We start from the raw sequence: 23,288 nt of genomic DNA, 5'->3' as shown, positions 1-23,288 counted from the left end.
TAAAGCAACATACAATTATGCTTGGAAATAATTCAATTTGATTTTCCAGAACCTGAGATTTTGGCATTTGTATTGTCTGCTGCCATCATCACAGCAGAAGAGACCATGGTTTCATACAACCACTCTTAACAACAGGGATTCCCTTTCCTGGCAACCCAGGTGAACAATTCTAGCAAAGACCTCATGTAGCACCTCTGTTAGATGTGGAGTTTTGGTTTTATTTTTTTATGGGCAACCCTGAAAATGTTGTTTGTTTTCCCTCATTTATTCACAGTGGTTCATTAACAAGATTTTTAAAGAAAAAAAACAAATTACTGGCATATGCAAGTCATGTGGTTTATAAAGTAGCATTGATTAAACATGTTAAAATTATATTATCTCATTTGCAAGAGAAAATAAATCAGCACTAGCTGTGCTTTTTGTTTTCTAGATTAATACAGTATGTTTTCACCTTGAATAATGCATGACTGCTTGGATTAAAACAAAACAAAATATAGACATCCTTTTTGTGTCCTGTTATCTATTTGGTGTTTTGTAAGGAAATCCCACTACATTTCACCCATCAAAAATTGCAGTTAATGAAAAGAGTAAATATATGTACACCACCATGCTCAGTTATGCTACTATATTAATAGCTACATGATCTGTACCATAGTTTATGTATTAAGAAAGGCATTTCTAAGAACTTAATTTATGAGCACCGAGACTTTGTTTTTCCTCCCTGCTTTATATATAGTTTGGTTTTCAGAAGAGTTTTTCGTTCTTCCTGAAGTAGCAGAAACTATCATTTTCTGATACAGAAATACATTTTGGGGCACTCACATATGGTTTGTGGCCCTGATGTACATGTGTGCATTGGCAAAGTGCACAGTCGTATTTAAGTTTTGTGAATCCCCACACGTTAAACATTTCCAGCATAATTGCATCCATTTTTAAGTCGTGGGAAGGACAAAACTGTAAGATCCAGGAATCAGAAGGTTCCTATAAGATCCTGAAGTATTCATAAGCCATCTCTATTTCAAGGACGTGTCTCCTGGAAAAGCATTAATTGACATGAAAAAGCACATAGAAACGATGCATATGAGTAAATACTGCAAATGGTACAATGGTGGATAATTGTAGCAATCTCTTAAATGAAATGTTCTGCACCTAAAGAGGCTCTAGGCAGCAGATCTCTTTTCTTCTCACAGTTCTTCATTTCTTATTGCTGAAAGCTTAGATGTGGCATGTATAGCAGTTTCATGTTTATGACACCCTACATAAGCCAATGAATTTCAGGAGAGCGTCTGAAGTCCTGCAATTTTAAAGGAAGGTCAAGTCAATCCTCATATATGAGTGAAAGTGATGTATTTTACATGTCCACAGGCACTAAGTTTGTTTCTCTACCTTAAGTAATGTTGTGAGAAAAGGTGCCATCAACCATGGCATTTTAAAAATATACTTTAAGTAAAATGCACATTTAACAGAAGGATCCCACCCATGGTGAACTATTCTGTTAATGAACATAAATATCAAGTATAAGATTTTGTAATAAAACCCAATAAAACCTAAATTAAACGTGCCTTGAATCCTTTGTCCTGCAGATTTAAGCAGCCTCTGGTATACCTGCTTCAAATCTAAACCCCACTTACATATACAGAAATGACTTCATGTCCAGCAATAAACTTTTTATTTGTGTTCAAGGGCTTTGGTCCATCCAGCTTCCACCAACTCAAGCTGACCCTTTTGAAGGACCACAGTCTGACCTTGGGTGCCCCCACAGAGACTTTCACAACGTGTTCGTCCTGCTGTGGGACCAAAGGGTGGCCAAGGCTGCTGCCACCAGAAAAGCTCTGAAGGGCCACTGAAAAATTCTGGGCTCTCCCCAAGTGTTTATTTCCATAGATCTGGAAGGATCCAGACCCAAGTCCCACCCTGCTTTATGTCAGCTGGGTTTTCTGGGAGTAACAAAGGCCCATCCACCCCAGCTCCGCATGCAGGTTGGCACCACAAGACTCAAAGAGGACACCACCAAGGTCAGCCTGGACTTCAGCTTAGGCTCCATCACGATGTCAGTGAGTCACAGCAGCAGCAGTGTGTCACCACAGCCACTCTACTGGCACGTGCACTGTCTGGCCTAATTCACACTGAGTGGCTCTCTCTGCTCTGGGAAGCTCCATAACACACAGAACCTAGCACAACCCAGAAACACAAGGGGATAATATTCTCCATTTCCCAAGGAGATATTTACAGGCACATAGTAAATGTTACATTTTCCAGGCTTCCTTTTTTTTCTTTTGTTTCATTTCGAAGATACTCAAGTTTCTCAAAGCTTCATTTACATTACTGAATTGCAGATTCAAGTTATCTTGCTGGATTCAGTGAGTTATCCACAGCCTGATACATACCTACCTATCCCAAAATGAGATGTGCATTCAATCATGCACTTTCAAGACATATTTTGTACTTCCATGTAATTTGTACAACTTATTATCAGGCTTACTGTCAGAGACAACAGAAAAATTGTTCAACTAAGAAAATAATTCATTTTCCCTTTATTCTGAGAAGGAACAATACCAAGAAGAATATGAAAAAGGTGATAAGCATGTGTTACTGATTTTAAATATTAAAGGAATTTATTCAAGGACTTTGAAATGTCACGGACATCAGGCTGTGAAATTATTATTTTGATACTATGTACAGTAAAATACAAGGGTGCATTAGTGCTGTGCTGTATGAATTTCCCAAGTAACTGGGTAACTTTTTCCTAAATATCACTTACAGACTTTTGTTTCCTTGTGTATTTTAAAATGAAAAAGCTACTAATAGCTTTATTTCTTCAAGTCCATAATGTTCAAGCATGCTAAACATTTTGATTAAATCCATGTTTTTTTAAATTAATAGCATTCTTAGAGAATAACTTGTTATGTATTATCCAATTTTTCTCTCAAAATATTCAGTCACTAATATGAAAAAGAAAAAAGTAGAAGGTCATTTTTGAACACACTGGACAATAAAGAAAATTGGAAATCTAATGTATCAAAATTAAGATATATTTTCTGAGGAAAAATACTTTTATTCATTGCAGTGATCCTGGTTCCAAACATGTAAAAATTAATGAATAGGTTAAAAAAGAACAGAATGTTCTAATTTCACTTGTAATGAAAGTAAGGTGGAGTAGCAACTTTGAATCAACAGTTCTTTAAATGGAAATGGCACAGCACAAATACTGACTGTGCTGCAGCTCCACATCCCAGTGAAGACCATTTAATATCCATCCCCTTAGCAAAGCACCCCAGGGCACAGGGGGTGCCAGCTGAGGTTGTGGGCTCCCAGGATGCAACCCCCTCCCCACTGCACCCAGCTTGGTGCTGCCACTGACCTCCCCCTTCAGGACTCATCCCACCCGGTTAGCCCATGATCCCCTTAGGTGACCTTTAGAGATGACCATGGATGGATCTGAGTATCTTGGTCACTGTGACATCTCTGTTCTTCCATCTGTAGCTTCTGGATCCCAGGCTGATGTGATTTTTCAGTCCCATGGTATTTAGAGAATCACAAAATGGGTGAGGTTGGAAACAATCACAGTGGGTCATCTGGTCCAACCTCCCTGCTCAAGCAGAAACATCTCAGGACACATGGCACAGGGTTGTGTCCAGATGGTTCTAGAGTATTTCCAGTAAGGGAGACTCCACAACTTCTCTGGTCAATCTGTTGCAGTACACACATAGTAAAGAATTTCTTCCTCGTGTTCAGGCACAACTTCCTGTGCATCAGTTTTCTGCCTGTTGCCTCTTGTCCTACTGCACCAAGAAAAGCCTGGCTCCATCCTCATGATACCCTCCCTTCAGATACTTATAGACATTGATGAGGTCATCTCTTACCTCTTCTTGAGGCTGAAGAGGCTCAGCTCTTTCAGCCTTTCCTTGCAAAAGAGATTCTCCAGTCCCTTAATCGTCTTTGTCGTCCTGGACCTGCTCCAGGAGCTCCATGTCTCTCTTGCATGGAGGAGCTCAGAACTGGACACAGCACTCCAGATGTGGCCTCACCAGGACTGAGTAGAGGGGCAGGATCAACTACCTCGACCTGCTGGTAACGCTTTTCCTGATGCAACCCCAGATCCCATTGACCTCCTTGACCCCCAGGACACACTGCTGGCTCATGGACAGGTTGTTGTCCACCAGGACCCCCAGCTCCTTCTCCACTGGGCTGCTTTCCACAAGGTCACTCCCAGCCTGTGCTGCTGCCTGGGGTTGTTCTTCCCCAGGTGCAGGACCCTGCATTTGCCTCTGTTGAATTTCGGATGGTTCTTCTCTGCCCATCTCTCCAACCTGTCAAGTTCTTTCTGAAGGGCTGCACAGCCCTCTGGGTTATCGGCCACTCCTCCCATATTTGTGTTGTTTTGTCATGCTTGAGCTCCTGTAAGGTGTTTCCTCGACACCTTGCTCTCCTACTTATGGATTTAATTGAGTAATAAAGGAAAACAATCTTAGACTACGATAAGCTATTTACCAATAGAATATGCGTGCTTTTACTGTGTGGTTGTATAATTTATTAAGGAAGTGATTAATATATTCAATATGCATTTCCTCCTAATCAGTACATCATAATTGATTCATAACACTATCACAGTATTTTCCTGCAAAATGCAAGAGAAACAGTGGGAGAATTGACTACAGCAACTGAGCTCTGTAACATGTAATCAGTTAGAACTGCTTTGCCTTCCACTTAGGCAATAAGCAAACACTATATTGTGTAATAAGTCATGCCTGCTGTGTTGCTAGGCACTATACTAATGACTATGTTTAACATATGTGTAAATTATTGTACCCTAACTTAGATCCTGCAGTATCTTATTGCAATTTCACATTTTTAAGTACAAGTGGAAAAAATACAAATTAAAGGAATTTTTTTTTTTTTTTTACAAACAAACATGGTCTTTGCTTAAAAAAAAACAACCATAAAACATCCAAAAAACACCCTAAAATGCTACCAACTTTTATAATTTATGTTCAATGCATAGAATGTGATAAAATAATAGTTCAAAGAGCCACTAGAAGGATTTAATAACAGCTCTCAGGCTGAAACCCCACTGTCCTAGATGCAATAAGTGCATATAAGCTCTTATAGTCTCTACCCCAATATATTAGGAAAAATTTATTCGCTGAAAGGACAGTCAGAGGCATTGGAACAGGCTGCCCAAGGAAGTGGTGGAATCACTATCCCTGGAAGTTTTCAAAAGGTGTGTGGATGTGGCGCTCAGGGGTATGGTTTATGAGATTTGGTAGTGCTGGGTTAATGGCTGGACTCAATGATTTTGGAGGTCTTTTCCAACCTTAATGATTCAACGTTTTCATCCAGTACACAATCTTAAGACAAAATAAAATGAACCTCATGTGATGTCCCACCCTTAAGGAGAAGGGAACACCCAAGATTCGTAGATGCTTGCGATCGAAAGGAACAACCCAAGTCAGAGGGTCTGCAACAGCTCACAGAGCTTTGTTAGTAACACTTGGCACAGAAATAAGTATAAGTTAGGGTGACCTGTTATATAAGCACATGGCAGTGGGTCTTGCATAAAGGGGTAAGATGAAAAGGAAGAGAGAAAGAAAAAAAAAGAAAAAAGAAAGGAAGGAATGAAGGGAGAGAGAGAAAGAGATCATCAGTCCAGGTTCCACTGTTGGTCTGGCCAACAGTATGTCCAGGGTCCTGGAGCACACACCCAGGCCTGGTGGGGGTACTTCTTTACAGACAGGTTTTCCCTGCCCTGAAGACAGTTTTTTTGTTTTCTACAGGAATTAGTTAACATGTCAGTCCTTTATTTCAGACCTTTCTGGGTATGGGTTGGAGGGCTTCGGGAGCCTTGGGTGCTCTAGATCCCTCCATACAGCCATTGACCTGTGCCCACTTCAGGGCCTCAATCCTGCACCTGTCCTGTACTGTGTTGTACTTATCTCCAGGAAGTAGAACAAGGATGTATGCCCTGGGAAACTGCTGCCCTACCTCCACATGGCCCCCTTCTCCAGCCACATCCTTTTGTTTTCCATGAGGTGTTATTACCAACAACCCTTGTTTGGCTCCACAAGGTGGAGCTATCGGTGGCTATTGTGACTATCAGTGCTTGAGACATAAACATAAACCCCTTATCTTTTGGGATTGTACACCCCCACACACATCTGCAGAGAACACAGCAGCAAATGTAAGGACATGTGGCAGTTGCTCAGATGACACCATTACCTTCTCCTGTTGCTTCACCTGCCCAGATTTCACTGAAAGAGAAGTTAGAGAGGTGGGAAACAGCAACTGAGGTCTGAATGGGGCTTTTTGGATTGAGAGCAGCCTGTTCTACCCTTCTGTACTCACATTAATACTGCAACTTGTCACTGAAACTATTTCTTCTGTCTTTAACTTTTATCTCCCTCCTGCTCTAATTAATAAAGTTCAGGGTGGGGTTTATTACTGTCTGTAACTCCTACCTAGAGCAGCGAGGCACTACTACTCTGAACAAAACAAACCCAAATCAACCCCCCACTCCTTCCCCACCACACTCGATCTGTTCAGGCACACAAAACAAGAACATTCACATAAAAAAAAAATTCTACCTTGTCACTTTCATTAACCGGAGTTTTGATGCCACATGAGGGTATGTTGAGTGCAATGAAAATGAGGCCTGAGAGGATTGGTGGTGCCTGGAAGATCAATGTGTGAGTGCAAGACAGTCAGAAAGAAAGCTGCATCCGAATGAGGAGGAGCATCATGCATAATGCATCTGTTACCCTTCCATGAGAGCAGATGAAAATTGCTTAAAAAAATGGAAAGCTTTCTTCTTACATAACAGGCAAGTAAACCACTTGTTTTCAGGAGTTTCCTTAGGCTGGTTTATTGATACATAGAGACTGCTATCGATATATTGCAAAAAATCATTAGGACTACCCACTTCTTTGCATCTTAAATTCAAGCTAGAATACAGTTCAGTTAAATACATGCTCATATATGACCTCTGTCTTGTTGCCATATGGAATCTTTTCAGAAACAGTGAAGAATGCAAGAGCAATAAAGCAAATTACTCCTACAAAAGGAACAATAATGGAACAGTACACCCACTTGCTCAGGAAGCATCAAATAATGCAAATATTGTTTTCTATGATTTTGTCTCTCAAACATGTTATATATTTAACCACACCAATACATATGTTGCACTATATGAGCTCAACTAGAATAACTAAAAATACAAGAAGTTGAAAGTGTTCTCAAAAATCTCCAGAAAGTACAAACAAATGAATTATGAAGTAACTTCAACCAAATATTTATCCACAAAAGATAATGAAATATGGACCTGACTGATGATTCAATACAATGGATGGGGATTGATAAGATGACGGATTTTTGGTCAGAGTTCAATAGTTTATTTCTGATAACAGAAAAAAAAAAAGCATTTGTTTCTCTGACAATAAAAAACCACATTTGTATTTACTGGAAGAGGTAAAGAAGTTGTTGTCTTTTCGTCAAATATGCAGCAAAACACCAGGAACCAAATATTCTCCAGAACATACAGTTGTTGCAATAAAGCAAAAATTAGTTTCTGAGGAGAAGAACACAACCACAAAAATAAAATCTAAAAGAAAAAGAGGAGAATACTTATTAAGAATCAATGCACATAAGAACAGAGCAGCTATCCTGAAGATGGAAAGCACACAAATGTATCTGGTGATGATCAACAGATTTCCTTTAATGTAAGACCTCTAGGGAATGGCAAAAAGTAGAAGTTGGCTGATGAAATAAAGTCATCTTCAGCAGGAGGCCTATATAAAGCATAAAATAGCTTTCATACTATTGCAAACTAAGTATGACTAATGATAGCCATGAAAGATTTCCTCTGTGTGCTTTCTGATGTTCTGATCATGAAATTCGTTTCCTACTTTGTAGTAAACAATCTCATTTTGGCAAGAGATAGATGTCTCTAAATGTCATTCCTGTAGGTATTTATCATAAATACTTCTTAAAACTAGGATGGGAATCATAAGCTGCCCTTAAGTTTTAAGCTCAGATTAGTGCTCAAAATTTTTATATAGAGTCCAACCACGCAATATCCAACTTTCTCGTCAAGTGTTGTTTAAGGTACAGGCTTTTATTTTACAGCGTAGAATATATCCTTCATTTTAATGGAATTCATCAGGAGTTAAAGGTTCCCCACAACTTTAAAGATAAAGGGCCTATCATGTAGGAAGTGCTTTACACACCCTTACATGAACAGCTCCACTGAATTGCACAACAGTCCCCGACATGCTCAGCAGCTGTACAAACTCCTCCGTCTCCGCATGCTTCACACCTTTGTAAGAGCCTCACTGCCCACTTCCAAGAGCACTTCAACATGTTTTTGCTGGAGTGTTTTTGTCACGTGGCATGGACAAGCAGCAGGAGAATCTTCATACATTCGCTGTCATCAAGATAATTTAACACACACAGACACAAAAAACAAAAATGAGGAAAAAGGGAATGAAAAGGGGGTTAACTGCTTACTTTCCTCTGCTAGATATTTCTTGAAAAATAACATAAGATTTGTGTACTTCTGTTATGCCTGCTGTCCCCCCCCTCCCCAGTCTCTTGCTATTTCTAGAAGTGTATATATTTGCGCTAATACCTTAGGAAAAAACAGATATCCTTTTGTTCCTCATTTTTTCAAGTGCTGATAAAGCTGTGTTTGTTTTTAGTTTTTCGCTTTCTGTTTGTTTTTTAACAGAGCACTTGGAAAACGTGCCCTTTGCATGCTCTGAAGGCACAGAATTGGACATCAAGTTGTCAGATGGTATAAAATAAGCTCCATTGCAAATACACCAGCTCACAGAGTATGGAACCTGCTAGAAAGTTATTTCCAAAGCCTTTTGGAAGGATTCTGTGAAATCAAGTCTGGCCACTGAGTCTGTAGAAAGGAGAAGAGAGGCTCTAGTCTTCCACTCCAAATCATTAGGTAAATGAAGTTCAGGTTTTCTTGGGAAGGAAATAATAAATTTTCTAGTACTGGAACTGGAACATCCTCAGGATAGATTTTTGAAATGCCTCCAGCAGTGTAAATACAGCTGGTTGGATCCATTTAAGTCAAATAAAAAGCCCACAATAAATGCAATTGTTCCTGCCTTGAAGTTAAAAAGGTAAAATATTCAACGTGTTTGTCAAAACAATTTATGCCTCTTTTCTCACTCTTTTCTGTATTAAGAGGCATGGTGTCACTCTGCAGAGAAAATGAAATCCTACAAAAAACAAACAAAAAAATTATAACCTAAAGCTTCTGATTCTGGAAAAATTTTGATGGAAACTTACTTTTGGTAAGTTGGTAAGTAAACTTACTTTTGGTAAGTTTCCTCTAAATTTTGGAAAATTAGCAGGAAAATAGGAAGAAAGAGATGATTATTCCCCCAAAGCATGTAACATCTCTAAATGCAAAAATTGCATCCTTGATTTTTCCTCATTTCTTTCCAATCCTTTGTCAAATTTACTCCTGATTTTTATGCCAAAACTTTTTACCACCTCAAATTTCTATGCTGTCACTAAAATCCTTTGTTCAGAATCTTGGACAATCACATCATGAGCTAACAAAATTAATTTACTTGTGTAACATATCAAAAATGACAGTCAATAAATTAAAAAAAAAACCCAAAACACTGGAGTATCCTTATTTTCCACCAATGAATACTAAACTCAAGAGACAAAGAAACTAAACAAAAATAAAAATTGGCAACACTTGGGCTGGTATTTCAAAAACAAACCAACGTGGTAACTCCACTGTGGTATGAGAAATATTGTTTCTTCAGTCAACTGAAAATAAGGCAAGACAGACAAAAATAAAAATTTAATGTGAGAAATCAGATATATTGACAGATGCCGCATAACAAAAAAATCTTTATTTTTTCTAGTAATGGACTGGTTCAGACAACAGCCCTCTGACCAAGTGTTATGATGCTTCTCAACTTTTAGGCAGAATTTCCCAGGGCACTGGTTCCCCCATTACCAGCTGGGAGCCATATAAGCCTGCACTTACACTGCCTTGTGAGAAATACATAGAGAGGCTGGACAACAGAAATGCAGGATTACTCTTGCATTCCTGATATCCTCAAACAGTTTTATTTCCTCATGCTTGAAAAGGAGGGGTGGTATTCCCCAGTTTTGATCAGTAAGTCATATCAAGGAGCAGGTAGAACTTTCTGCACTAAGATATGCAAGAACAAAACCCCGGTGCTGTACGTGATTTCGATCAAAAAGATGCTGCCATTCTAAAGAATTTTCATGACTACATCTACAGCATATAGGAGAGATGCAAACAAAAACTAGGACAAGGTGGAAGCATACCATGCATTAGTACTAATGATGACCACTTGTCTGAACCCTCCTCCAATGTACTTTCTGTAAGTATCACATTGGTGTCCACTGGGGGGGCACAAAGGGAACGATGGAGTTGGCAGTCATGGTAATATCTAAGGGTGCTTCTCTTCAGGAGAGGGGTAAATACAGGCTTTTGCCACTTGGCTGTGCCCAGGAAGATGCTGACAGCTGCAAATTGAGTGACATATGGTGCAAGGTAGATCTAAAGAGACCTCCCAGAAAGTATGAAAATACATTGTCCAGCTTAGATAAAGAAGGGAAGTAATGCAGTTGCCAGAAACACAGATGCAATCAGTGACAAAATCGAAAGATACCCAATGACATATCATAAATTATAGAACCTGGTTTTGGTTTACACTGTTGTTGGGGGTGGGGAGGTTTTGGGTTTTTTTTATTTGGGGTTTTTTGGTTGGTTTTGTTTGTTTGCTTCTTTGGGTTTTTTGGGTGTGCATTTTTTTTTTTCATTAACACATTGCTAAATGTTTACTTTGAGAGGCCCTTTGATGTAAAGATCAATATACATGAGAATCTGAGAACACAATCAGGAAGACAGATAACTAGTAAATAGTGATAGAGGAAAATTTAAGAAATGCATATTATGTAGAGGAGTGAAAAGCTGGTTTTATAATAGAAGAGCAGGTTTCACCTTTGCAAAAGCCCTGATCCTAAAAACGTCTTTTCAGGAGTATTTGCTTGCAAATATTTGAAGCTTTCTGCTTGGCACATGTTTTTTCCCCAAACTGTAACCAATGAGTTTTAAAAGCAATGCTAATCTTTCTGTATGTCATCTTATTCCTACTGACAGGTGGGAACAGAAATCTGAAACATTTCCTAGCATGTGTCCAATGTAAAAAAACCAGCAAAGACAGACCCTTAAACTGAACTGATAGAATGAAGAAAAAGATCCCTAAAATTTTAGGAGAGACATGAAAATAAAAAGAGTAAAAAGGTTCAGTTCTATTTCACACACCACTTTCAAAACCAGTTATTTTTTATTAAGGGTTGTATTAAATCATCATCAGTATTCAAAATACTACAGGTAACAGATTTCTCTGTTCTTCTGCCATACACAATCACTAAACAAAAAAGTACTGCTATAAAATGCAGTCCACGCTGAAGACTACAACATCCTTATGGCATCAAAAGAAGTTCCCCTTCCCTATTTGACAGCTCCAGCTAAGTTAAATCTGTGCTCCTGTGGATCCTAAGTTATATACTGTAATATCAAAGTCAACAGTTTTCATTAAGAAGTCTGCAACTGGAAAATCAATTTATCAATCAACTATTAAGCCCCTATTACTTTACATATGTATTTTGAATAGTTATTTGAGAGGTGAGCCAAAAACATGCTACTGCTAAATATTTCCCTGGACAGTTTATACTTCAAAGTGCATTTCACATTATAAGGAATACATAATCTGCTTACAGGTTTTTAGATTCAGAAACCTTCAAATTGCTTCATGGAGATTTTTGGCTCCCCTTTACTCACTTTTTAGGCCACAATTTTTGATGACATGAAAGCTACCAAGCATTTCTGTCCTAAGCCAGACGAATTCCCAGTCACCTGCAATACCTGCAATTAATTCTAGTGACATGAACTAAAGTGATTTTAATTGTCACGTTGAAAGAGAATACAGGACTAAATGCCTGTGAAGCACATAGAACAAGCTGCTGGAGACTTCAATCAACATTAATATGTTCTGTTAGAAACACAAAGGGAGAGTAATAAAGACAGTCCAGCACTCAAAAGGTGAAGAGGACTAAATTAAAAGCACAAACTGGAGCTCAAGACAAACCTGATCAAGGTTACAAATACTGCACAAGACTTGGAGACCAACAAGTAAGAAAAAGCATCAGAGATCTGACAAATGTGAGAAAGGAAAACACCTTATTAGCTGCAGTACATCCTATTCTAATATACTTTATCATCTTATTTCATAAAATTCATGGTGATTTAATCCATTCTCCACACACTCTCATTCTGCCTGTGCTATGTTGTGGTGATTTGCACTAGTTTTTACTGCAAGTATGAAACCTGTGAAAACTTTGTCCATCCAAATATAATCCAAGTGAACATTTCCTCCACTGTTTTGAGGAACTACTAAGGAAAAACGCCCAAGGCAATCTCATAGCACCTTTCTCATACATCTGATGCTTTGGTAATTCAACATGATAACAAACAATAATTAGCTTACAAGCAAGTCTCATACTCCTCACATCTCTGACTGGTAGAGCAATGCTTCCCTGTCAGCAGCAGTTTCTGTTGGACAGCCACATGTGCATATTTGCCAGATTTCACCCAAAGATATTTTCGCAGAGATTGATTTACACTTTTATATATTTTTAAAGCAGCATCTTTAGTGACCAGGATCTGTCACAAACACTATATGTAACCATGGAGGAACATCAGGTCTGGAAAGTTCGATACAATCACAATGCATCTTTCATTAAAAAAGTCAGTCTGGAAAACTCAGATGAATTATTGTTGAGGAGGCACCCAGAGGCTTTAACTGAAAGGAACACAGAGCACTAACTGTATATTTTTTTAACACAGAAGTAAGTCTTTCATTCTTTTGAGATTTTAGTCAGCAACTCTCTTAGAATAAAAAAAAAAAAAGATTGATGGATTTAATTAGTATGTAAAATACAGGTGTGGAAAAGTTAGAGGGATTAGTTTACTAAACAAAACTAAGTAAATTACGGGCAAAAGGAGAAAAGATCACATCATCCAAAGAATACTCCTGATGAATTCTGAGACACAGCAGGAACACAGAATATTTCAGCAATATGGAGAAATGTGAATGTGATGACGTATACACAACCATATATTTCATAGTTCTAATTACTTTGGTCCACCAGGCACCTCATAGAGAAAAAGAAGAGATTAATCTGAACTGTATTTACAGATTAAGACTCCCAGATTCTGTCCACAGTTTCATAGCAAATGACCTTTCTTGCTGTGCTTGAGCTAGGCTGTTACTAAAAGACATTGTACAAACAGCTGCCTACCTCTCAAGAAGACCGTGGGGAAATAATTATTTATTAATAGTGGGGAGATAGAATTTGAGACCCTATAATATAAAATACCACAAAAGATCAAAACATTAACAGTCATTTCAAAGGACTTCAGAAAATCTGCCAGGGGGAAAAAAATGTACAAATCTCCTTCCCTTAGTAATGTAGTTTGCTACTTTGCCATAAAGATACACCTTTCAAAAACTAGCAAGGAGTAGGTACTGTCATGTTTCTGCAGTTATGAACTGAAAGTGCTCAAGAAGATATTCTGTTATTTGGAGAACACTCTCCCAACATTAATGTAAGCAAAGAATCAGACTGTAGCTTCCATTTATGTTACAGCCAGTAGTAGAGTCAATATTCAAAACAAAAATCAAATAATTCAAAACCACCTGAATTTCACTATCACCATTCATTCTGTTCACTAGTAATATTCTGAGAAGTGCTGCAGGCAGTTGGTTACTTCTTAAATGCTTTAACCCCAATAAAATAATTGATTCTTTCCAAACTGGCAAAGTGGTGATGTGCCACACAGGTGGCAAGGGAAGTCTAATAAGAAATAATAAAAACAAAACTAAAAAATCCAGTAGCACAGGTCCTCAACTGCATCCCTGTATTATACCCAGTTATTTTCCACCAGAGAGGTAAAAGAGGCGAAGTGACACGAGCACTTAATGCATTCCCAGTCAGCAGTGCCTTTGCTTAGAGAATAATAACTTGGATATTTATGAAGGCTATCCTGTTGCTCTGTCCATCCTTATATTAACAAGTCCATAAAACAGGTCCTAGAATGCTAACTGGGGACATTTTTATTTTTGCTTATGCACAAAGAGACCAGCCTTTCTGCAGCCAGGTCCTGATGGTAAACTCCAGGACTGGATGAAGTGGTGGCAACAGAGCACCTGCTCATTAGGCTGATCTTATGTGGGTCCCACCTGTGTTTAATGGGCAACCAGAGGAGCAACTTCTGCCATATTTCATTTTCTACTGACTTCAGTGAACTTTCAAAAAAGACTAAATCCAGACTCAGTCTGCAGCTTCAACTTAAGCCTCCAGTACTAAGATGGAAAAGATTACTAACAATCCCCCTGCCCCATCTGTTGATATGACACCACAAGCTTGAGGAGATTTTATTGCAGATTTAACCCACAGATCAGTTTATAACCAGCTTACGCAATTGGTGTGCTTTAAAATGTATAATTTTTTAAATCTCTCTAGAAACAGCCAATCTCAAACCATCGTGGGGGGGGGGGGGGGGGCAAGAAGGGGATAGGTTATAGGGAAAACAGCACAGCCATGCTACATGGATTAAACTGCAGTTTATTGCATTTCCCAAATTATGTGAAGTGGCCAGGGAATGAAACAACCTGCAGCACCACTCACTCAAACATCCTCTCCTTGTCTTTAGGGTTTCCATCGGGTTTAACACTTGCTGCACAGCTTATGATATGGTCTAAATACATATGAGGAGTCTGTGATGAAAGGAAAATAAATCTCTCTTGGATATGGTATACTTACAAGCATGGCTACTCAAAAGATTTCAGTTTGGACAAGATGCAATGAAATAAGTAATAGATAATAACAAGGGAAAAGAAATAGATGATCTAAAGGTCAGCTTTAAACTTTCATCGTCAGTAATTCATCCATTTATCTTAACTACCTCTTTAGCTAAATATAATCTGTTCAGTGCTCTAAAACTGTCTAATAAAGTTCTTTTGTATTATTATTATTATTAACACAGGGAAGAAGGAAGGACAATGATGGGGCAGTCAGGACAGATTTACTTCTGTAGATAAACCTGAAATTTAGAAAAGATAAACCAAGGTGAGGCAGTAAATTTTCAAATCAATGAGAAATAAGCAGAAGGAAGAGACTGGGAAGCTTTCTCCTGCTAATGTAAACCTGTGTGAGCAGGGGTCCATTTTGGGGAACTGTGGATGAGGCAGCCCATGCCCTGTGGGACCAGCACTGCTGGCTGCAGGGGGGGGGTCACAATAGCAAGGGGCACCTTCCCCAGGCCCTACAACTACTGCTTTTGCTATGAGGGCAGGAGCTGCAAAAGCAATGAGTCACTTATAGTGAGCACACAAAATACATCACACACGGCTGCATAAAGCAGGAGTGTGAGTAGATATGAGAATGTAGTTATTCCAGGCTACCACCCACCTGGATTGATTTAGAAGCAATAACTCAGAGGTTGAAAAAAATAAAATACAATACAATTTATGCCTAGTCCCTTAAATGAGAATAGCTAGACAAGTACACACACAGAAAGAATGACATTAATTATTAAAAGTTAAACTACATGAATTTCTGTTAAGCCCAGCATCTTAATTTTCTTTATTATTAATATTTTGCAAGGTTTTGATTGTTTTTTCCTTGTTTCTTATTCTCCCTTCACAATTCTTCTCTTTCCATGCCTCTACCGAAAAAAAAAATTGCTGCTACTTTTTATCAATATACAAAAATGTTCATTTTTTTTAAAAAGACTTGCAGTGTTGTGCTTACAGTTGGACTTGATCTTAAAGGTTTTTCCAAACTTTTTTTTCTGATTTATGACCCTCAAACAAGGAGGTTTTCTCTCTTAAATCATGAAACCTCTTTTTCCTTGAAGCAAGAATGCCAAGATTCACTTAATGCAAATCAATACACAGATATTAGTAGTATCAATGTTTTTTCCTACAATATATTCAATTACTATCTCTTAACATCCAGTGTACCTTTCCCTTCCCAAGTGAATTTACTTAAACTCACTTTATCACTTCAACTCCTCCATCTGAGAGAACATAACTATATTCTTAGATAATCCTTTCTTATACCTGTGATTATGAATGTTTCAGAGTTCTTTTCTGCCCAAACCCATCATTTGTCCCCATTTCTGGGGGGAGGGGGAAGTAAAAAAAAAAAGAGTCCCTTTAAACTTCAAGAAATACTATGTTGAAAAAGGTTCTGTTGTTCTTGACATTTAAGTAATAAAAAAAAATTCCTATTTTCAAGTTTCTATACCCAAATAGCCTTATGTACAACCATGCCAAGACATTTCTTAGATTCTTCACATTTCCAAAGATTTCTGTGGTCCATCCAATTCAAGCCACTCCTCCAGGTCCCTACATATTAGATATTGCAGAGTGTGCAGTGAGAAACTCCAGAGAATCACGTGCTACCTGCAAGACACATCATTGTTCCTTTCCTATAGGTTTCCTTTCCTATAGAAGCCTGCAGGTGGCAGTTCCTGTGATTCTCTGGGTTCAGAGACACTTGCAGCTGTGCCAAGTGGCATCTCTGCACTCCAGCGGGGAGGGCACAGGGAAGGGAGCACCAGACAAGAACCAGCAGTGAGAAGGATGGAGAAAGCTGGAGGGCATGACTTGGCACTGAGGGATGAAAAGTAAAGATACACAAGACTGGAGACACGGAGTTAGGTTTCTAGAAGATGCAACAGAAACACTTGAGGCTTTCAATTTTGACCAAAAATTTAGGACACGCTCTCTATAACTTTCTCAGGGACCTCACATCATGTAAAACTGCTCTGCTCCCTTTCAGTACTTGAGCCTTTTAAGGAGTGTGATGAAAGGTGATTCAAAAGATATTACATATTTTTCATGGCACCAACAGTATTTTGTTTGTGTTACAAATAATGAAGCAGATATTTATCTATAAAATAGGTAACACATAGGTTGCCTTTAGTTGGAGGCGCTTTTTTGTCCAATTCTATGTACATATTAAAATTAAAATTACCTTTTCAGAAAATAAGTGCATACGAAAGTACTCTGGTGAATGAAATAGAGTGCCCCAGTTTAAAGGTAAATTTTTGATCTAATCACCTCCACATAAACTCATACAGTTTTAAAAGGAAAACCTAACTGGGACAATACAATTCAGCCCAGAGAAACCGTATCAGCAGAAACACAATTCTGGAGAACATAAATTTACAGCTAAAGTTCATGACCTTTCTAGAATATATCAAGAAACCAACATAAAGAAGGCAGCAATAGATTTTCTATTATTCTTGGTAGTTTAAGTCTTTAAATCAATTCTTCACTTAGGTATTTCTCCTCCAAAACACTAGACAAAGAAAATTAACCATTATAAATAATGGTTTAACTAATTGACTTAAAAAAAAAAAATCAGTCCCTCTAGACTGTATGGCAGATAAGTATCAAGAAAAATACATTACTTAAGACAATTAGTGAAAGGTTCAAAAGTTCATTCCTGCTTGGAAACACCATTTAGTACTCTCCAAATCTTTTCCATCAAAACTGGATGGTTTATAAATCCATTCCTTAGAGATTTCCTGTAAAGATGTTAATGCTGCACCTCAGCTTGACAGAGCTAAACTGAGCATGTTCCCACTCCACCATGTCCTGCCTGTGTATTGGGAGGAGGCAAAACACAAACCCAAGTGCCCTGCAGCTCCTGCTTACAGGTGTGTCATAGCCTCTGTCTCCACAGAGGGAACCAGGAGCCTTTGGGCAGCAGTGGTGGTTGAAGAACCTCGGGGATCCCAGTGCCTCAGGGATCCCTGACCAAGAGGGGTCCCTGGCACTCAGCTGCCCTAGAGTTGAAGAACCTCAGCCACCTCCTCCCAGCTATCCAAGACATTTTAGACAGAATGAGAAACTATAGTATTTTGATCCTTCATTTCCACAGGATCCCGAAAGAAATAGGTGGGAAAATGGAACTGCAAACAGGAAATATAGCTAAAACATGACCTGACCACATTATAGGCTGGATTATATTTTGTTCAATCTTTGCACACATTTCTGTGACGGCATGAGCACCCTTCCCCCAGCAATGGATTCTACCACCTACTAGTTTCAATAAAAACAATGAAAAAAGAGAGCATTTGGTTTGAGCAGAAGACCAGATACATGTCTAGTATCTTTTCAGATAAAGATATTCATACATGCACATCTACTATTGCATAGGTTTGCATTCAGTGGTCAATTAGAAAGTACACCAGCAAGATCAAGAGTATGATGACAACTCCAATTTTAAGAGTTCTGCAAATGAATGAGATGGAGGGCTTATAAGGGTATTTTCAAGCAAAGATGAAAACTGATGCTACATGAAATACCAGAGACATTCAAGGATACTTAATACTTAGGAGGTCTGAACATTAGCTTCCATTTCAAAGTGATTGTTTTGCAGGTAATCACTTAGCAATATTTGTAAATCCCATTCGGCATCTTCCCAAATCCCTTGTAAAATTTTGGCCAAGTGTACTTATGGTCAGGAACTTTTGATTGAGCAAAGTATTTCTGGCACCTAAAAAAGGCACTTCACTGCTGAGTGGAATCTACAACAGCATCTAGAATCTACTGCTCATTGATTTCTTTAAGTGCCTAAGCATAGCTTTAAAGTCTCAGTGGTATTGTTTTCCTTTTGTTGCCCATGGATGTAAAATCAGGATCTTTAAAGATGATCCATCCAGACTAAAGTAACAATTTAGTATTTTATAAAGTGCATGATTCAAAGTACTTTGAACATACATAGATATACCTTTAAGCTTCATTTCATGTTTAGCACTGCTTGTCCAAGGAACATGCAAGTTATATGGGTAAAATGATAGATAAATATCCCTGTGCTGAAGAGATTACAAGCATGAATTCTACACAGAAAACCACACACAAAGTTTTCAGTGTAAGCCAATCTCAGTGCTGACATTAAAATACAAAGTTGCACTCAGATATGACACTGGGGGAAGTAAAAATATAAAAATAAGTGCTTGGATGACTTTTGGGTAGAAGAGGAAAGAATTATTAAACATTTGTTAACACTGCTCTCAATAGCACACAACTAAATTAAGTTGCCCCTGTGGCTGACCTTCCCACAGTTTGGTTGAAATATCACAGAGCTCTTGGACAGAAGTGAACTCTAGTCAACTGGACAAAAACAGAGCGGGTATCTATTCCAATCAGGTGTGTTCAGTGCAGTCTAGAGCCAGCCCAAAGTCAAACTCCCTTGACATGCTGTCCCATAGCACAAGACCTGGGGTCCTCAGCACCCAGTGTCTCAACCTACAGATCTGGTCCTGCTGGGCTGCCCTTTGTGCTAAGGTAGGCACTGCCTAACGTCACTGTCATGGCAAGGAAAGACAGTTTGCACATTTTAATGGGAAATCTATTGTTAAAATCCCCTAAGCTTCATAAGCAATCTGTAAGAAGGCTTTTTCAAGAAAAAGAATGTTTTTCTCCACACCTACAAAGAAAGTTAAAGTGTTTGCTTCAGCAGTCCTTTAATAGAAACAACCGCAGGTGCCTATCTTTCCTGCTAAAATTAAAAAGCTTTATGCTTACCCCCAATTCTATTATTTTCCATCTTAAACATTGTATTTCCAATCCTGAATTGTTCTATCTCTTAATATACTAAATAGTGGCTCACATTTTCTCTCCTATACATTTTTTCCTCAAGGTCCAGGATTTTCTTATCTGGTGATTAAAACTGTTTAACCAATTTAACTACTTTTCATAATAGCAGCACATCAATAAACTGAAGAATATTGTTTTTTGGGTTCCTACTGAGAAGATAAAACTCAGCAGTCCCCTAGTGCAGGAAAGATAAAATACACAGAATCACTCAGGCCAGAATGCTGCAGAAGAAAATTGTATTTGACACCCTTCACAACAAACTCTGGGAAGTTACTGCCCAAGGCCTCACTCCCACATGAGTGGCCACTGTGAGCAAAGGCACAGTTAGAAGACCATAGGTCATCAGGAGGCAGTGGTTGCTAGGAAGCTTGCAGTCAACATGGAAAATGTCAAGTATCATGGACTTTCTTCAATCTTTCTTCAATCTGCCTGATTATCAGCATGGCAATCCAGATTATAGGAATATGTGACTTGGGGAAGTCACAAAGGAAGGATTAATATTTTAGCCACAATGGCAAGATGACACAGCTCAGAATGAAGGTCTAAACACAGGCAGGAAAGAAAACAATCCACTTAGGTAGTAATTCAACCCATAAAATATCTTATGAAAAAGAGGGAGGGACAGAAAAACAAAGGGCCAGGAGGTTGTTCGGTGAGTGACGTTTATATCCAGCTCCCTTGAGAAGCTCAGGCAATCGTAATAGCAGCCAGGAATCTCAGAAACAGCCATCTGAAACAAAGGAAGCCTATAAACTTACCCTGAATTTATAGCAGACTTCTAGACTAAGATGATTTCTTTTAACTGTGTCTATGGAACTGTCTCTTACAAATCTACCTGGTCCGTTATTTTAAGTTTGAGAGATAACTGTAAATGTATTGCAAAGAGTAATGCTGCCATAAATCCTGCCTGATGTTATATATATTTAGGCATCCACTATCCCACCACTCTACTACGTAAACATCACTCATACCCTAAAGTTAGGAACGGTAGAAAGGTGTGAGGAGAATCTTTTTTCTGCCAGAGCTTGTTCATTTAGGGGCTCCATGATGTTTATCACTGAAGAAGTCACACTGATCATGAAATACAAACTGGTGTTTCCTAGAGGCTGCCTCTTCCCCCAGTAACCCAGAACTGAGAGACTGACAAAATAAACTCCAGGGTGAATGAAAGGAAAGAGGATGGGTGGGAAACTCACCAAGACAACATGAAAACCTAAACTTAAAACCAGAAGAAAAGCATACTTTGAGAAATTATAGGGGTTGAAGTTTCGTAAAAGGGGAAAGTATAATCCTTTGATTTTTCTTTATTTCATAGAAAGGGATGGGTTTTTTCTTTTTCTTTTTTTTTTTCCAAACTGCAATTTATTACCTTTCAGTTGTTATTCCCCTTAGACTGAGACATTAAGAAATCAATGTGCTTTACCTAATGTATCAGAAAGAAGGAAGACTTCCCATTCAAACAGAAAAAGGATTAAATAAAATAAAGCATGCATAATTAATAATAAATTTGTTTCATGGTTTTATAATTTTTTATATGGAAATAAAAGCTGTATAACAGAAACAATTTTCAGACACACAAAATAATAATGAAAACAGCAAGGAGGAAAATAAGAAATAATTTACTTAATATTATTGTTTATCAAGCTAATAACACTTATCTCTCTGGGGCACAACGAAGACAAGTTAATGTTTATATAACCCAGACAAGTTGAAAGTAGCTATTTGAAGTGTATGTATTAAAATATAGGTGTAGCTAACTCTTATTTTAATTTTCCATTTACATGGTAAGTTTTTTACCACTCTTGTATCCAAATATTATCACAAAAAACCCCTGAATTTGAAGTAAAAGGAAAATCCTTTTGTTCAAAAGATGACTGTTGGCTATGCTCAGTTTGAACTGCTAAACTGAACTATTCCACAAAAAGATGCCAAATAAGAAAATAAGACATTTCTTTCCTGCTTGTTTCCACAGACTACAGTCATGCCCTGCAGGTGTTCACTCTTCTCACTTTGGGTTTTTTCTTTTTTTCTTACATGGACATAAATTCCTGTGGAAGGGGATGTGCCACCTTCTGTCCACCTTCTGAGACTTAGACCAACGAGGTCTCCAAAAGACCTTGTCTTGCAAAAATGCATTTATCAAGTCAAACAGGTACTCTCTAAACTGTTAGTACAACAGACGTGAAGATATACTTGGACAGACTGAGTTGGCAATATTTAATATCTTTGCATCTTATTTGTCGTTTTCCAAACTACAGCATCTTAGTGATACATGCTACTCCAGTGCCAGTGCTCTCCTGGTTCAGCTTCCCAGGCTGTTCTGGCAACCCACTTCTTCCTGAATGATCAGGTAATTCCTCTTCCCACCAACAGTGCCACCCCAGCTTTACACATCAGCAAACTGTGGTAGAGTTTACCTCCCAAGAACAGTTTCTAAACCAAAATGTAACAAACAAGCATAGGAGATAGATATACGCAAAATAAACATTCACGTTAGTCAGCCAAACCAAATAAAAATGAAAACTTCCATGGAATGGTCTAACCTTTAGCTTAAGGACACAATCACAAATCGCAAAACAAAGAGCTCATTTCAGAAAAGTATTTCCAAATTTTCTGGCTCTCCTTAAGCTTTTGCTATGACAATCTGACAATCACTTGTGGACTGGGAGGAGAGGGTGGAGGACTCATTCATCTTTATTCCTATAAAGTTCTAATTTTTGAAAGTTCTAAGAGTTAACCAGACAGGGAGGTATGTTTCATTATTAAAATTGATTTACATTACATTGTCCCCGAGTGCCAAGGGGAATTTAAGCTCCTGCCTTGCAAAATAAACCATCAAACACATAAGTTGCTTTTCTTGTATTTACAACAGAAAAGTGCTCTGTATACCCATTTGACTTTTCATCACAGTTTCCAAAATTGAATCAAATTTTACAGCCTGGACATGGCAGTCCAGAACTGGGAAAAGGCAGGTTATTAAATCTGATGGGTCAGCCCAGGACTAACAGTAAATCAGTAGGTCCACTCAGAAAACAGGAGTTGAAAAAACATATCAACAACACAGGAGAAATCTTAAAGATATTTCCATGGTGCTAGTTTGGGAATATATGTATGAATACAAAAAAATTGTCCACAATAGAGATAATTTTGTTTTGTTGTTTTATTGTGGGGGTTTTTTTGGTTTTTTGGGGGTTTTTTTTGGTTGTGTTTGGTGTTTTTTTTGTTTGTTTTTTTTTTGTTTTAGTTTTCCTGATAAATCAATTAACATAATCACAGAATTTCTGACCTGGCACATAATTGACAGAATGTGGCTTTAAAAAAACTAAACCAAACCAAAAAATGTTTTTGTATGCAAACCAACATCTCCACACAGGTTGAGCAACCAGCAATGCACATGGGTGCCTAACAATGGCAGGTAGGATTTCTATCCTTTTGTTCCCAACACAAGTTAGTCCAGCCAGCTTTCTGCAGAGAATAAGCCTGCAGAAATCACGACGGTCTAGAAGAACTCCTGGGTCAAGCAGACAATGTTTGCATTAGGAGCAA

Source organism: Chiroxiphia lanceolata, chromosome 2, assembly GCF_009829145.1.
Source record: "Chiroxiphia lanceolata isolate bChiLan1 chromosome 2, bChiLan1.pri, whole genome shotgun sequence".
Lineage (NCBI taxonomy): Eukaryota > Metazoa > Chordata > Aves > Passeriformes > Pipridae > Chiroxiphia > Chiroxiphia lanceolata.
This window is presented reverse-complemented; position numbering follows the sequence as displayed.